Here is a 14,998-nt window from a genome sequence, read left to right as displayed (position 1 = left end):
CCGGTTGCTGGCAAGGGAGCAGTGTCACAGCCCCCAATACTGTAAATTTCCCTGGCAGAACTAATCCAGGCTGGCACAGGCAGGCACAATTAATGGGAAGTGACACGACTGTGATCTGATAATGAGGTAACAGAATAGAACTGTCAGAATGCTTCCCAAGGCAATGACAAATGAAGTCATCTCCATTTCAGGATGTTTCAGGTGGAAGGCAAGCTTTCACCACACAAATTACAGAACGAGAATGAAAAAGTATCACACCCAAGAATAACCAAAAAAAAAAAATAGGTTACCATTATATTGCATGTTTTTGGGCTTGCATTCTCGCTACATACCACCTCATCATGCACACTGAAAATCTCTGTACTCTTTTCCCTTGGGTGGATCCTGGCTGAGCCTACAGGCCTTGCTCAGCATCTAAGTAGATATCCATCCCAACTATTATTTTGATCTCCACATCGTTCATTCACAATGGGTGGGTTACAAGGTGGCTAGGAGCTACAAGACTCAGATAATCCTTAAATGTTATCTATGAGATTCCCCATTTCTAGGTTTTTCAAGTCTATAGTACACATTTTCCTGTCTGGTTTCTACTCCCCAGACAAGGATGGCAATTTATGTATCCATTTCACAGCTTAATAGATCAGTCCAGACTATCAGCAACGCCTCTAGACCTCCAGCTCACCCCTGCTCTGACGAGCCAAGAATGTTTCTGGTGTGCACCTGGCTGGGCAGGCAAATGCATGGCTTGGTGACATTTAGTTGGTATGTGTTAGGCCCTAGAATTGAAAGGTAAATTACAGGTCTAGCAGGGCTTGTGTCCTGTTAAAGAATTACAATTACCCCCTGGGGAGAGGGTCCAAGGAACCGTAGACTACACCAAGCACTGGTGAGGGTGCCTACATATGGGCAGACACAGGTTCACACACCTCTTGCAACTCCTCTTGATCCTCATTAAGCAATGACAGAAATTAGGAGATGCCAACCTCCATTGTCAGAATTTGCACGCTGTCCGAAAGCTCATTAATTCCCTTGAATCAGACAACCCAAAAACTGTGAGGGACAGACATTTAACCATTGTGTCATACCACAAGTACAAGAAAAGGCAATAAGGGGGAAAGATGACAAATGATACAGCAGCAAGCTAGTATATTTTCATTATACTGTTATTTCATTATACGATGCAAATTCCCAGAATGTTTGATAGACTGTAAGAAAGTATATTGGCTTCCTTTAGCAGTCAGTAGGTCCAGTTATACTGTTTGTATGTCTTTTCTCACATGTCTATAAAGTCTGAGTTTGCTCAGGTATTTGCTGTTGTCCAGTCAGTTCTAAAGAAATGGGAAGTTGCCAAGATTTCATTTTTAAAAGCTAGCACCTACACAAGCCAATGAACTAATAACCTAGTCACACATAGGGTGCTACATTAATATTTTATTTGGCAAATACATCAATCCCAGAACAAATCACACTATTAATGAAGTAAAATATTTCCCATGCAGATTAGCATCTCCTTCACATCAGGAGGTTAAAACCAAGTACCTTGTCCCCTTGCAAGAAAAAGCATTGCAAGGTGGTACAACAATTTGCATGGTGTTTCTCTAAATTAGCTACTCACATACAAATGCCTTACAAATAAACAATTCATTGAAAGGACTTCATACGGCACGTGTAGGAGTACACCCCATCTCTTCAGGCCCCATCCCTCAAAGTGTTCAAGGCCAGGCCGGATGGGGCTTTGAGCAACCTGTAGTAGAAGGTGTCTCTGCCCAGGGCAAGGGGGGTGGAACTAGATGATCCTTAAGCTCCCTTCCAACTCCAGCCATTCTATGATTCTATGACACAGGGCATTACTAATGTCCCTTTTCTCTGAACCTCAGGGTGTTGTGGCTAATTGAAGCATTTTCTGACTGTGAATTAACCAAAGAGACCACCAGAATCACAGGTCCTCTCAGCCACATCAAGACTCATGAAAAGTGAGTCTCATGCCCCTCACTGCAGTGTCAACACTTTGCAATCGCTGAAATTTCCACTGTTTTCTTTGGCCCACAGGCACGTGTGACTGCAGCACAGCTGATGAACATACCTCCAACTCACCGGCTAGGTCTCGTTATTCTCTGTGCCAGGCAGAGTCAATGAAGTAGTGCTGTAGCCTGAGCTCCTCCCGTAATACATAATTTAGGGCAGAGGAGTGCCTCTGCCATGTGAATTAATGAGCAGCTATCCATTTGCCGTTTGACTGGTACCCGTCCCCCATCCTGCAGCTTGACAGAAGAATCCCACCCACCGGGTTTGCTTTTTGCCCTGCACACACCGTGAAGAGGGCAGCGAGCTGTGATCAGACACGTGCCATGTGCGGTGCTTGCCCCCTCGGGACCTGTGCATGTCTCCCCACCACCCTGCAACTCTGCCAGTGGCACTGGGCCTGCTCCTGGAAGGGCATTTTAGCCCATAGTATGGGACTATTCACGACTGAAGCGCTCTTTAGCAGGCCCACATCTTTTCTGCTTTCACCAGACAAAGGAAAACAAAGATTAACGTTCCAGTAACAGCCATATCAAAATAAACCTCTCAGAGATCCCTGGTAATAATGTTTACTCATGCTTGCAGAAATGAAAGCAGAACCCAGTCAACATGTTTTCACTGGCAAGTTCCTGAACGTTTTTGCTAATTGCTGCACTTTCAACTTTCAACATTCAAAAATATGACAACATGAGACATTCATTTAGCTGGTATTTAACTACCTGTTCATTTATTTTCAAGTCCAACCTGTCAAAATTATAATGCTTTGCACACAGAGGTTTATTGAGAGAAAATCCTAGTAGCGACCATTTCAGAAATAAAGAAAACATACTAATCTCTGGACATCTCATTACAGAACACATCAAAATCAGCTAAAACATGTACTGTGTTTGCACTGAAGTGACAATAGGATGCATAAGCATATTACAAAGGCATTTCCAAGCAGCCTGGTGATGCTGACCTGGAGATCACTGTACACAGAGGACTTCGCAGAGCCCACGGAACAGTTGTCCTGGCTCGGCAGGCACCAGCGTGTGCTGCAGTGCACATACAGCCTGGCCTGCCTTCAGGCTCTGCTGGGCTGCACCCATCCCTTGGCCACAGGATGAACTTAGCCAGCTAATTGCAATCAAGGAGCCCATGGTCAGCTCCCACTCAGTACCAGCGATTACACCACCTGCGTGGCCTTGCCTTTATCTGTCAGCGCAGCAACAGGTTCTCATGTGAACATCCTTTTTGTTTGACAGTCGAAATGATGAATAGAAATGTTTTCTTGTAGGAAACCCTTATAAAAGCTCCAGGGACCACAGTGCTGGGCAACCTTTCCACTGACGGGACCTGCACAGTTTGCTGCGCCGTGGCACGAGAGGCCTGTCCAGACTGAAGCTGCACAGCCCAGGGCTCCCACCCTCCGGAGGGACGTAAGATTATCCGCCCTTATCCTCTTCTGCCTTACAGCCTTAGCTCCCATAGATGCAATTTTACAGGGGACTTCACCTAGTCTGGGTGCCCCCCTTACCGGGACCCCAACGAAGCACCACGGGTGGGATCCCACTGCAAACACCGCTCTGGAGCGGGCAGGGGGCTGCGGGTGCGTGCGGGTACCCGGCTGCCCCCTGCCACACCGCCGGGGTGCGGGGTTTCGGCCCAGGGGGTCTGGCCGCGGGGCAGGTCCGCTGGCCCCCCGCGGTGAGGCAGCAGCCCGGCACAGCGCGGCCGAGGCCGGCCGGGACTGAGGGGAGCTCGCCCGGCCCGCGGGGCGGGATGGCCCGGATGCATCCCTCCACCGGGGAACCCGCCTTTCGGCGGCCGTCCCCGCCGCTGCCGGCGGAGCGGCGGCTTCCAGGACGGGGGCTGCCCGTGGAGGAGCGAGGCGGGACGCTGCCATCGTCCTCGGGAAAGCAGAGCAGGCTTCGGCCGCAGCCGAATGCTTTTGGCGGGCACCGCGGCGGCCGCGCCGCCGGGGCAGCTGCAAAGGAGCCGCCGCCGGCCGGGGGAAGGCACGGCGGGGCACGCCGGTGGCTGCCCTTGGAGGGTGGAGGTCCCCCTTTTAGGGGCCTCCCAGTTTCCCACAGTACTGGGCCGCAATGGCAACAGGATGAGGGGACGGGTGGCCCCGCAGAGGGGCAGCTGGTAAGGAGCTGGATGGGAAGCTGGCATGTAAGCAATGGGTTATGGGTCTTCTACGGCTCACCTGTTAGGGTGTCTAGACGCTAATTGACAGAAATGCGAGCCATTGCAACAAGAATAAGGTCATGAATATTAACATATTGGGGGGGGGGGAGCTGGGAGGGAGCAGGGGGAGCAGATAAATTGGAACAAGAAGTTCCTCGAAGCCAGAGGGATGTGCAGTACGATGTGCCCCAGTCTAGCATGGGTGACGATCAAAAGGAAAGGCCTTTAATACCACTGGTGAGAAATGCCTAATTTAATGCCTAATGGGGGAAATACTCCTTCAGGGCCTGGCCCACCCCAGCCTGGGTGCTGATACTGGAGGTCTGTGGGCGCTGCAGCCAGGCCACCAGTCCCTCCTGGACCATTGCTCAGCGTGTGAGGCAGGGCTGTGGGTGGGCTGTGGATCCTGGTGCATGAGTTGGGAGTGAACCCACAGCCAGCACGAGGGCTGATAGCTGAAGTAAAGCTTTTGGGCATCCTCCAGCAAGCACCCTGCTGGGCTTTGCCCAGGCTGCACGTGGGCAGCACCTGATGCAGAGGAGTGTGCAACCCTCTATCAGATGGCCAATGCAGGCGTATGCCTCTGGGTCGTGAACTGCTTGTGACTGCTGCTTACCCCTAACAGATGTCCTTTTCGTCAATGTCCATTCCATCAGTGTGCAATTAATGTCTAAATAATCCATGTGCACTTTTCATAATGTTATGGCCCATGTTTTTTCAGATTGCCCTGTAATTTTCTGTCAGGAACAGCCACCCCAAAGAGCTTACTCAGAAGTGTCAGAAAAGGAAGCCCCCTCACACGGAGGCTGCCTTCTTTGGCAACATCATTTCCCGTGTGTTTTCGTACTGCTTGCTGATTTTTGATGCTGTCATGCCTATACAATCTCGGAGTTCCCTGGGGCAGGTTGGCTGCCCATTTCATTTGGTCCATAGACAAAAATTAAATTTTTGTTTTCTGTATATAGATAAAGCGTTTTATAGGTATAGATATGGTTATATATCGATCCATTTAATATATGCAAAGTAAATCTCCAGGAGTGTAAAAATATGTATATATATTACTTACACCTAGATACACTTTATATGTATATATTTATATGTGTATACATACAGTATATACATATATGCAAAGATATATAAATTCAGTATATATATCCATGAAAGTGTAGGTACAAAATGTATAAAGCATTCTTTAATAAGAGCTAAAAATGAATAGTTCACACTTAAATGTCAATAGAAAGGAATTAAATAAAAGTAAAAAGCAGGTTTGAGGGGGGTCAGAGTCCAATACTTTCTGACCAGCTTCTTTTAGAAACTCCATGCACAGATGGTGTAATGTTTAATATCACATTTACTACACTCAACTCCGGGAGCTGAGTGAACAGTCACAGCTCTTCAGTACAAGAGAAACATGCGCATACTGGAGAGAGTCCAACAAAGGGCCATGAAGATGATTAAGTGTCTGGAGTATTTTTTTCTATAAGGAAAGGCCGAGAGAACTGGGACTGTTTAGCCTTATTAATGCATATAAATACCTGAAGGGAGGGTGCAAAGAAGATGGAGCCAGGCTCTTTTCAGTGGTGCCCAGTGATAGGACAAGAGGCAATGGGCACAAACTGAAACACAGAAGGTTCCATCTGAACATCAGGACACACTTTTTATCTGTAAGAGTGACCAAGCACTGTTCCAGATTGCCCAGAGAGGTTGTGGAGTCTCCATCTTTGGAGATACTCAAAAGTCATCTGGACACAGTCCTGGGCAACCAGCTCCAGGTGGCCCTGCTTGAGGAGGGGTGTTGGACCAGATGACCTCTGGAGGTCCTTTCCAACCTCAACCATTCTGTGAATATCCCTTTGGTCAGTTTGGGTCAGCTGTCCTGGCTATGTCCCCTCCCAACCCCTTGCTCATCCCAGCCAACTGGCCTTTGGTGGAAAGGGGTTAGAGAGACAAAGCACTGCTCAGCAACAGCCAAAGCATTGATGTGTTATCAACACCCTTCTAGCTACAAAGAACAGCACTGTATGGGCTGCTATGAGGAAAGTTAACTCCATCCCAGACAGACCCAGAAGTCCAGATAGATGATATCCATAGCTCTCCCCTTGTTCACTGATGATTGTCAGCTGAGGCTGACAGGCAGTAGTTCCCAGGGTCCTCCTTTCTACCCTTTTTAAAAATGGGTGCGATGTTTCCCTTTTTCCAGTCACCAGGGACTTCACTTGACTGCCATGACTTCTCAAATATCATGGAGAGCAGCTTGGCAACTACATCAGCCAATTCCCTCAGGACTCTGGGGTGCATCTCATCAGGTCCCATGGACTTGTGTATGTTCAGGTTCCTCAGGTGGTCACAAACCTTGTCTGCACTTACAGTGGGAGGGTCTTTGTCCCCCAGGTCCCTGTCTTGCAGTCCCTCAAACTGGGAGACGTGAGGAGAGAGGCTGGCAGTAAAGACCGAGGCAAAAAAATTGTTCAGAACCTCAGCCTTCTCCTCATCTGCTGTTACCAGTTTGCCATTCTCAGTCATCAGGGAGGGTATGCTTTCTTTGACCTTCATTTTCTGGTTGACATACCTGGAGAAGCCCTTCTTGTTATTCTTAGCATCCCTTGCTGAGTTCAGCTCCAGCCGTGCCTTGGCCTTCCTGACTTCAACCCTACATACCCAGGCAGCATCCCTATACTCTTCCCAGGACACCAGATGCTGCTTGAACTGCCTGTGTGGTTCCTTGTTGCCTTTTAGTTTGACCAGCAGGTCCCAGCTCAGCCATGCCAGTCTCCTCCCTTTCTTACTTGATTTCTTACACCTGGGGATCGAGAGCTCTTATGCTCTATGGAAAGTGTCTTTGAAGATCTGCCAGCTGTGTTCTGCCCCCTTGTCCCTGAGGACTCTTTCCCAGGGGGTCCTATTGACCAACTCCTTGAAGAGCTGGAGGTTTACTTTCCTAAAATTCAGGGTCCTGACTATGCTCCTTGTCTGGCACGTATCCCTCAGGACCGTGAACTCCACCAGTGCGTGGTTACTGCAGCCCAGGCTGCTTCCAATCTTGACCTCCCCAGTGAGCTCACTCACATTGGTGACTATGAGGTCCAGTATGCCATCCCCTCGGGTAGGACTGTCTATTTCATCTCTTAGGAATTTGTCATCAAGGCACTCCAGGAACCTCCTGGATCGTCTACAGCTCACCGTGTTACTTTTCCAGCAGATGTCAGGGTGGCTGAAATCCCCCAGCAGGATGAGAGCCTCCAGCCTGTAGCTGGAGGAAGAAGGCTTCATCAGTAGGTTCCCCTTGATCAGGTGGCCTGTAGTAGACACCAACCACAAGGTTCCCCTTGTGGCCTCGGTCTCTAATTCCTACCCATAAGCTTTCAACTTCCTCTTGGCTGTTCTTTAGGGACATCTCTTCACACTCTATCCCTTGCTTAACATAGAGGGCAACACCTCCGCCCATCCTTCCTCGCCTGTCCCTTCTGAACAGCCTGTAGCCATCGATAGCCACGTTCCAGTCATAGGATTCATCCCACCAGGTTTCAGTAATGGCCACTATGTCATAGCTTTCCACCAGCACGGTAGCTTCCAACTCCTCCTGTTTGTTGCCCATGCTGTGTGCATTCGTGTAGAGGCACTTCAGCCGGGCTGTTGGCTGTGATGCCTTCTTAGAGGAACACCCCTTGGGTGAAGCCATGTCGGCTGTGAAGAAGCTGTTTCCCTTGGTGAAGCCATGTCGGCTGTGTCTGATTGCCTCCCTGTTTCGACATGTCTTCCAGGAGAATCTGGTCCGGGCCCCAGAACTAACAGCACCACCAGCCCTTCTATTAACTCCCTCCTGCCTGCTTTTTCTCTGTGCCCAAAAGCAATCGTGGTCTTTCAGCTCTGCAACACTCTCATTGCTCTTACTGCTCTCCTGGCTCTTCTTGCAGTAGCTGTGGTCTCTAGGAGCATGGGTCTGCAGGATGCGTCCCAAAGCCTGAGTCTTGCTGCTTCTGCAGTAATCATGGTCTAACAGGGCCATCTTGGTTGCATGCTCTGCCTTCTGCCTCGTCTGCAGCATTGCTCTAAGGACAAGGAGTCACATTCAGCATAAGCCTGTACCCCATAATGGTCTTGCAGGCGGCTGTGAGACACGCATACCCCCAAAAAAAAACATGAGCAAAAGAAGGTCTTCACCACTCCCCATACACCCTGTGTGAAACTTACCTCAATTTCTGACTCACAGGCCTGTTCTTGTGCTTCACGTGATCTTTTTGGGAAATGCCCATGGGGCTTTTTCTTATTGACATCCCCCCCGACATTCTTCTGAAGTTGGTATTCTGTTCTGGTTTTCCATTTTCACCAACAGCGTTGCCTCTGTCTTGCAGCACCATGCAAAACCCAAAGTTTGCCCCAGTGTCACAGATGTGCTTCACCCCTTAACCAAACTAGCGGGAGTTTGGTAGAGGCTCCGAAGGAGGTAAAGGCCTGAGCTGCAGCTAAGCCAATAACTCCTTTATTTCAACCTGTTCTCCAAAAGCCCAAAAAGGACACAGTAAACATCAATACAGGTGAATTTGGAACACTGATCTTGTGATTAACACATAAGTAACAGGTGGCCCTTTCATTTACCAAAAAGCTCTCCCTGCTAGGCAGCGTGGCTGCATGGTGGTGATCTCCCCTTCAGCTGTGATGCCTCTCAAGGTTGCTCCTCAGGGAGAGAGACCTTTTACCAACAGCAGATCTTTGGTAAGTGACCGATATCACACATAACCTTGTCGTATGATAACTTTGATTTTGCTTTGATAACATTGATTGCACGCTGAATTGATGCTAACGACCAAGTCTGGGGCTAAGCCTGGATCCAGCTGCACCTACACTCCTCTCTGAGAAAGAGTTTAGAAATCAAGGGGTTCCATCCTGAACCTCATGACTCAGCAGGAGGGCCTCCCTTACCCTTTGTGTCCTCGGTCTCTCTGTGAATCATTCTAACTCGAGTGTAATTCAATTTTCCTTTGTGTGTTTTCCCATGCAGTAATGAATAGAGTGAACCTTGCCATCAAACTTTGTGAAGTCGCACTTTTGCAACATCGTATTAAAAGCACTTTGCTGACACTTTTGACAGTGGTTCTTTAAGCGATCTAAATCACCCATTTGTGGCAAATTAGTGTAGTCAGCAGATCCTAAATCAGCTTTGGTGACACCCAGTTACACTGCTTGGCCATGCTGTTGGGCTGGGACTGGGTGAGGGGGCCTCTTGGTCCAGCTCCCAGGACCAGTCTCTGCTTTGCACAGGTTAGGCCCACATGGGATGGGTCTGTAGCCTTCGGGCACATTCTAACTCGTTCGTGTTCCCCAGCCTCGTGACACTGCTTGCCCTCTTGATCTTCCCCCTCCCCAGCCATGCTAAATCCTGTTCAGCAGCTTTGTGAAGTGAAGGCCCCTAAGCCCACTTTTAAATTTTATTTAATTCCTTTCTATGGGCATTTAAATGTCAACTATTTGTTTCATTAGCTCTTGTTAAAGGATATTTTATACCAACACTTTTATGGTTATATATAAAATGTATGTTATAGATCTTTAGATATGCGTATATATATACTTGTATGAATATACATATATAAAGTGTATCTAGGTATAAATTAAAAATACAGACATGTTTTTACACTCCTTTAGATATATATATATATATGTTTTGTGCTCTCTCTATGTGTATGTATAAACATATATACATAATACCCTGGTCAGAGGTCTGTCTGATGCTGTATCATCTCCGGGTCCCCGGAGACAGAACATAAGATTTTATAACTTGCTGTTACCTTTTCTGGGTTATTAATTCTTCCTGAGAGCATTAGTGCCTTTATTCTTGGGATCCCAAAAGAATCAGCATTCTCCTGGGGGAAAACACCCCGAATAATGTATCAAAACAGAAGAACCAGTTGGGATGGGTGTTTAAAAGATGAGTATGTGTGGCCAGCAGGTCGAGGGAGGTCATTCTCCCCCTCTACTCTGCCTTGGTGAGGCTGCATCCAGACTACTGTGTCCAGTTCTGGGCTCCCTGGTTCAAGAAGGACAGGGAACTGCTAGAGAGGGTGCAGCAAAGATGCTAGACAAAGATGACTAGCGGATTGGAACACCTCTCTTATGAAGAAAGGCTGAGGGATTTGGGTCTGTTCAGTCTGGAAAAAAGACAGGTGAGGGGGGATCTTATCAACACTTATAAATACTTAAAGGGTGGGTGTCGGGAGGATGGGGCCAGGCTCTTTTCAGTGGTGCCCGGGGACAGGACAAGAGGTAATGGCCTCAAACTTGAGCATAGGAAGTTCCACCTAGACATGAGGAGGAACTTCTTTCCTTTGAGGGTGGCAGAGCACTGGAACAGGCTGCCCAGAGAGGTGGTGGAGTCTCCGTCTCTGGAGACATTCAAAACCTGCCTGGATGCGTTCCTGTGCAACCTGCTCTAGGTGACCCTGCTCTGGCAGGGGCGTTGGACTAGATGATCTCCAGAGGTCCCTTCCAACCCTACCGTTCTGTGAGTAGACGTAGTGACGTAGTGCTTAGTGATATGGTTTAGTGATGGTTGGCAGTGTTAGGTTGATGGTTGTACTCGATGATATGAAAGGTCCCTTCCAAGCTAGACAATTCTATGATTCTATGGTTTTATGGTGAAAAAGCCACATTTGAACAGGCTAAACACATTGTGTTAGGTCCCAGTCAACTCCACAAACCTTTGTAAGTCCTGGTATCAGGTGATGAGATAGCACCTTGGAGTTTGTGGCAAAGAAGCAAGGGGAGACAATACAAGTGCAGAGTGATGGGCAGTGTATAAGGGATTAGCCATAGAGGTTAGTAAGTCGCAGGTGGACAACTGGACAGTACGTGAGAAACCATTGTGAAGTTGGGACTTAGGGAAGCAGAAAGCAAAAAAAAAAAAAAAGGGAATTCAGATCTGTGGGTTTGACATTCAGGAAGCCATTCAGGAAGCAGTGCCACAGTGTGCAGATTGTGCGACACTGAAAGATAAAAAGTTACCTCAGTAGCCTTATAAGCAGATTCAGTGAGGCCCTGTTACTGGTCATACTGGACAAAAAGATTATATTTGGCCTTTACCGAAAGCGTGGGGATTACAGAACATACTGGTGATGGTAGATACATACACCAGTTACATTGCTCTGTCCCCAGCTGCACATGCTGACCAGGAAGGGACACTGAAAGGCCTGTGGTTACTGAGCCAGTGACAGGCCCACCTGCCTGCATCCAGTCGGACAAAGGGTCTCGTGTTAGAGGCCAAATGGTCTGACAGTGGGTGGCGGAGCATGAAGGACACAGGGTATATCATATACCTGTCACCCCAGAGGAGCTGATCTAATAGAACGGACCAATGCCTTACTAAAAGAGCAGATGCGTGCACAGCTTCCCTCTCACACTCTCCATAACTGGCCAACAGTGCTATTACAGGCTGTAAAGAATTTGAATAGTAAAGCATGCTTCCAAGGCTATACCGCCTATCCTAGCGTCTTCTGCCGGGACATCAGCACTATGAGGTACAGTCCAGGAAGCTGACGGAGCCCAATGACCCCTCGAGAGTCAGAGGCAAGTGCAAATACCAGACTGTTCAAGGGGAACTCATCCCTGCAGGTGGGACACGTGAACCAGAAGCCTCATACTTAATCCTAAAGGAGCAAACAGACATCCCTCGTTACATGTCTGAACTTATGCTGTATGTAAAAAAAAAAAAAGTCTTTGTGTTATCTCACGCAGAACTGCTACGTGGAGCCTCACAGTTTTGCTTTGGATCTCTGCATGCTGTGTATCAGTGAACACGAAGTGCCGGACGTCTCTGCCCTCCAGCAGCACCAGAGATCTTCTTTGTCTACTACATCACATAACTGGACTGTTTGGTGAAACTTGCACCACTGTGTCTTAGGGTACACGGGACTGGGGGTGGAACCTGACGGCAGGACATCTCTGATGGTACTAGCTCCAGGGTGACTGCTATCCTACACTTATTCTCACAGTCAATATTTGTTTTATTACTCATGTATTATTCATTTTAGTAATTAGGTTTTTATGTAAAACAATCTTTCTAGTAGCCAAAAAACCTCGCTGGTGTAATCTGCAATTTACAGTGTGCATAGGGAAGGTCAACTGTATGTGGATCAAGGGGTGGAAGTTAGTCATTCTGGCCGGAAGATCATTGTACATCGAGGAGTTAGTGATCCACAACGCAGCTGACCTGTCTTGGCCCGAGCCTGTGCTGTACAGTGCTGCACATACAGCCTGGCCTGCCTTCAGGCTCTGCTGGGCTGCACCACAGGATGAACTTAGCCAGCTAATTGCAATCAAGGAGCCCATGGTCAGCTCCCACTCAGTACCAGCGATTACACCACCTGCGTGGCCTTGCCTTTATCTGTCAGCGCAGCAACAGGTTCTCATGTGAACATCCTTTTTGTTTGACAGTCAAAATGATGAATAGAAGTGTTTTCTTGTAAAAAAAAAAAAAAATAAAATAAAATAATCCTGTAAGAACTCCAAAAAATCCTGTAAGAACTCCAAAGAGGACAGCGCTGGGTAACCTTTCCACAGTAGGGATCTATACAGTGTGCCCGCATTGGAGACCCATCCACGCTTGGGGTTCCCAGCATCTGGAGGGGCATGGGATTATCTGTCCTATCGTCTTTTTGGTACAGTGTTAGCTCCAATAAACATCATTTTAAACAATACTTTACAGAGTCTGAGTGCTTTTCTTACTGGAATCATAATGAACCTGCACCTCCTGGTGCCAAAACATTCAGGTGTTTTCCCAGAAGAAAGTCTGTCATTTTAAAAATCATTCAGATTAACCACAATGGTAATATTACATCTTCTGCCTTTATGTGAACCAAGTATTAACTGACAAAAAAATCTTCTTGGAATATCTAATGTCACTCAGCCTGTAAAATGTTTTGTGCTCTTTTAAGATGTTATCACTTCTCTGATCCCTTTCCAAGGGCCAATCAAATAGTATATCATTTTCAGTTCAACTTTATCATTCAGCCAGTGGACGGGGCATCTCTTGCCTACCTCTGCTCCTGCTGCCTGAACAATTTTTCCACCTGCTTGAAGAATGGAAGACAGGGAAAGAAAAAGAATTCCTTATAGTATGTACCTCTATAAAGACGTTATTGTCATATTCTGTACCTTAATTCATTATTCACGAGTGATACATTCCTTCTATTCCCACACAAAACTTACCATCTCGGCCCAAACCAACAAAGGCCTGCAGACATCTGAGGTGCCCAAACACACGCTTGCAGAAAAGGAAGGGTGATGGAAACACAAAGTGCCACCACGGGCAGGCAGCGCAGTCGGCTTTTCACAACGGAGCCCGGAGGCAGCAGTCCCTGCTCCGCGCCAGAGCACACCAGCCGGGTCGCAGAGGATGCAGGGTGGCAGAGACCCAGTCAACATGTAACTGTACATGTCACTTTCTCCTTTGTAGGAAATAGGGATATAGAAAAAAGTCTTTGCTTTACAGACAAGTAGATTTCTTCCAGTATTTCAGCGAGGACTCCCCCAGATCAGTACTTACTCCACCTGCAACAAGGATTTGGTTCCTGGAATTTGGGGTGATTATGAGAGTCACATTTACATTTAGAATGTGAATGTTAGATAAGCAAAGCCATGCATTGAAGGCTATGTGGACACACACTGATAAGAGCGACATGGGCACCGTGATGAGTGCACAGTGATTTTCAGAGTTCCTCAGAGAACTTTAAAGAGTTCTCGTTTAATAAAGAATAAAATCTACTTAATGACTATCATTTGCTTTCATGGTCTCACATCCTCTGCTGCTTGTTTCCCATGCATATGCGCTAAGCTTGGTAAGAAGAGTCAGGAATGAATTTGCAATGGGTTACTCATACTAAAGCCGAGTTCATTACATCCCCTACACAAATTACACATTATTAATCTGGAAAATTTTTTACAGGTCTACATTCTCATCCCCTTGCTGTTGGTTAGGAACTAAAAAGGTACGCTGTAATTGTTAGCAACTATTTTCAAAGTCTTACTTTTCCCCATTGTATCTGAAATTGCTTTTTACATTTTTGTGAATGGAGGCAGTAACAACTTTTGTTGGTTTGCACAAGCAAGTGCTCTAAGTAAAATGAGAATTTCTCCCGTCATTTATTGTCAACTACGGAATAAAATCCTTGGAAGGTATTCTTGTACTTGATGACGCAAGTCTACCCAATTTCTTGCGCTGTTTAGGTCAGGTCATTTACTCAGGTAATTTACAGTGGAATGGGATGTGTTCAGAGAACAGAATTTAGTTTATGACCAAGACGGCCAGCAATTGTCTGGAGTGTGAAATTACCTTCAATGCTAGGGAAAAAAGTTACTTCTTTAAAAAAAAGACAAAATGAAAGCATTTATACCTAACTGCCATTAGGAGGTGACTGTTTTGAAGACTGTGATTGATGTCCTTACAGCTACAGGAATGTCTGAACCGGCATCAGCCATAAAATTGTGTCATTTTCTGTGGTGCACACAATTAGTAGTTTTATCTTTTACAGCTTATCCCTTCCTCCAGGAGGAAAAAAAGCTTTGAAGGTCAGTGTTGGAATGAAAAGCACACTTACTAATACGCTGAAAATTCTTAGGGTAAACCAGACTGCAAAAGCTTCAACTCATTTTAAGCAGCTCATCTCAAACTACATGCATTGCTGGGCAGTTTATTACATGTCAACTTACTTCCTTACTTTAACACATTTCTCATATTACAGTAGAATCACAGAATGGTTCAGGTTGGAAGGGACCTTGAAGATCATCTAGTTCCAACCCCCCTGCTCTGGGCAGG

This window comes from Chroicocephalus ridibundus, chromosome 1, assembly GCF_963924245.1.
Source record: "Chroicocephalus ridibundus chromosome 1, bChrRid1.1, whole genome shotgun sequence".
Lineage (NCBI taxonomy): Eukaryota > Metazoa > Chordata > Aves > Charadriiformes > Laridae > Chroicocephalus > Chroicocephalus ridibundus.
Note: the sequence above shows the minus strand (reverse complement) of the source record.